The sequence below is a fragment of the Terrapene carolina genome, unplaced genomic scaffold, assembly GCF_002925995.2.
Source record: "Terrapene carolina triunguis isolate 2854851 unplaced genomic scaffold, T_m_triunguis-2.0 Scaffold95, whole genome shotgun sequence".
In the NCBI taxonomy this organism is placed as follows: Eukaryota; Metazoa; Chordata; order Testudines; family Emydidae; genus Terrapene; species Terrapene triunguis.
The window spans coordinates 53,337,758-53,340,752 of NW_020664446.1; the positions used below are offsets into that span (position 1 = coordinate 53,337,758).

Consider the following 2,995-nt stretch of genomic DNA (forward strand, 5'->3'; position numbering starts at 1 on the left):
GGAACTTAAAACTGAACACCTGCCGTCAGAGAAATCTGGCATCCTGGGGAAATAGTCAAATAAAAATATAAATATGAGAGACAAAAATGCAAAAGAAAATAGCTTTTTGAGATGATAGTTAGCCATCCATTTTGGCCTTTCCTTTTTCATCACAGGATAATTCACTGTAAATGAATTAATGGTGAAAGGTTCAGTAAAAGCCTTTAGTAAGGAAATAGGAGCAGTGTATCAGGATATCCTTTTTCCGCACCAGAGTACCCAATACGTTCAATTTTATATACAGCGGAAGTAATTAATTGTTACAGAAAGAAGCACAGCTGTGTTTCCTGATGGCCATACATGCAACAGCCACTATTGTTTAAGGTTCTGAGAATGTGTGTTGAAAATTGCTCAGCTGCCTTGAGATTTTTGTTGTTCTCTGAATTTAATTTCTAGTATAAGTTTTTGAATTTGTTATGGAATGTTAATACTATTGTTAACATTGTTAATACTATTCTCTTAGGGCCAAATCCTGCATCCTTTAATCAGGCAAAATTTCTTTTAACTTCAGTGGGAGTTTTACCTCAGTAAGAATTAAAGGCCAAATCCTGAGAAGTGCTGAGAACCTGTCAACTCTCATTGAAGGCAGTGGAAATTGCAAATACTCACCATCAGTCAGGATTTACTCCCAAATAAGGATTGCAGGATTTGGCTCTTAGTCGTGTGTCTTTTGAACTTGTTCAGATTTCATTTCCAAGTGTGTGCAGGTGCATGTGTTGGATTGAAAGCCTGAGAGAATAAGATTATATTTTTTTGCCTTCAATAATTTTTTATTATCCATTTCAAATGCACAACATGACTATTGTATTTCTCCTAAAAATTACTTGGCTGAACTGCAAGCATTGTCACTTTTCTTTTTTTTAATGCAGTTGAGCTGTACCATTTTGTTTGTACTATTTTTGGTAATATTATAGAGTGCATGTTGTAGAATGCATGACAGCAAATGATTTCCCAGCACTAGAGAGAGCAATTTGTGAAGAACTATAAATCTCTTGGAATATGCGAAGGATTTGCAAGCACTATGTACTGTACTTCTACATGTATGAACAAAGAGATGGTCAGATCACTTAGGTGCATATATAACTGTAGTAATACATTTGTGGTTAAGGATATGTTTACAATGATAAAGATCAAATAACATTTAAGGGCTTGATTCATTAAAAATTCTGTGCTTCACCTGGACTCTGATCTGTTTCATTCCAACAAGCATGCAACAAATTGCATGTCTGAAGTTTACATCTTTTCAATCTAGTAAGCCTCTATCTTCTTAAATCTTTCTACACTAGGTAACTCACCTATTGCTCACCACGGTTGTCAGCAACAGGTCACCCAGAACCAGAGTTAAAAACAATTTTACTGCTAGAGCAGTTGAGGATACAGCCATTTTCAGCATATATATCATGACAAGAGACCACACTTTTTGTAACGGTGCTGAAAAATTCTTCTGGCCCTTGCACAGTACCAATTAAACCATTTTTAACGTTGGTTCAGGGAGACCTGTTACTGACAAACATAGTCAGCAACAAGTGACTTTCTTGGTGTAAAAGAGGCTTACAAGAATGAAGATTTACTATTGTCAGCAACAGTAGATGAGGGATTAATATGTTTTGCTGATGGACTCAAGGAGTATGCAACCTTCTACAAGAGACTTACGGGTACCGAACAAGAGGTGAAGTGAATGTGCAATCAGAAACAGATCTTAGGCAGTTAAAAGTTTACTCATTCTGGGTCAAATTTTGCTCTGGTTTTTACTGATTGTAAACCCAAAACAACTCCCATTAAGTTCAAGCGAGTTACTTTGGATTTAACGTAATGCTGTATGGTTAACTACATGCTCATTATCACTATAATATGTAGTATTTTAAGTATGATCTGTATAACAGTGGGTGAGGCTATGATTATACAATCACTGTTTCTCTAAATTTGGATTTACTATATGTTAATCTTTGAATTTTATTAGCTCACTTGATAGACAAACATATTTTCCTTGAAAATTGTGCCTACATGTTACATTAATAAAAAGATGTAATTTGCAAGACAATATATTCACAAAAGAAACAATTTTGGTTCAACTTATGTAAAAATACTACACATAGCAAAAAATAGTCCTAAGCATAACTGCACTCACTACACACAGCTACAAACCCCCTTACCTATTTTTTTCACCAGGAAAAGGAGCTAACTTAATTAAAAAAGATTTGTAGAGCATCTCCTTAATAAAGTGGTAATAATTCAGAAGTCCACCTACTTTAAAATTAGTGCTGGAGTCCAGTTGTAAAGAGTTTATTCTCCCCTCAGTGCATACAAAGAATCTACAATAATGCAAGTGCATTTTATTACTGAAGAAAGAACATACCACTAATTCTGTGAACCTGAAACTAACAACTGTTGGTATCAGATGAATACTTGAGTGAAGCCTTAGTACCAGCTGGGTTCATAAATGTTTTTCCTTACCTATAAGTCATTTGATGCGTGACTTATGTGGTGGTAGAGAACACAGCCAAACAGGGCTAGATGGTGCCAGTTAGGCATAGCCCATAGCAAAGGACACCATGGAGCTACACTCACTAAGAGATAGTAATGGGAGATTTTCTGCTACAAGGAGGCAAAATGCCTCCCAGAGGCCCTGGGCACACAGGGGCAATGCTCCCACCACTCTACTCTTTTGTGGAGTACAGCTTACTCCACTACATGGCCAGCAAGCTCTGCTGGTGCATATCTGGGCAAAAGGCCATGCTTTTGTCTCCCTTTCCTCTACTTCCCTTTGAGGCATCATTTGCCACCCAACAGTAATGGAGAGGGAGTATTCTCTCCATTCCTTATGTCTTCTGTGCATGGGTCAGAAAGGATCTGGCCCACGAAAACTAACATACCAGTGAAGTAACATGTAAACACACCTCTTATTTATTTTCCGCTCTACTCTGCTCTGGTTAGGCCTCAGCTGGAGTATTGTGTC

General features: G+C 37.1%; 1 long non-coding RNA gene across 1 annotated transcript; it reads right to left on the reverse strand.

Annotated features, from left to right (window-relative positions):
* Positions 1-935: 935 nt before the first annotated feature.
* On the reverse strand, positions 936-2,932 carry LOC112113539. Its single transcript, XR_003369746.2, has 2 exons — positions 2,193-2,932; positions 936-2,162 (listed from the first exon to the last, which is right to left on the reverse strand). It is a non-coding gene; the product is annotated as an uncharacterized LOC112113539 (long non-coding RNA).
* Positions 2,933-2,995: the final 63 nt, after the last annotated feature.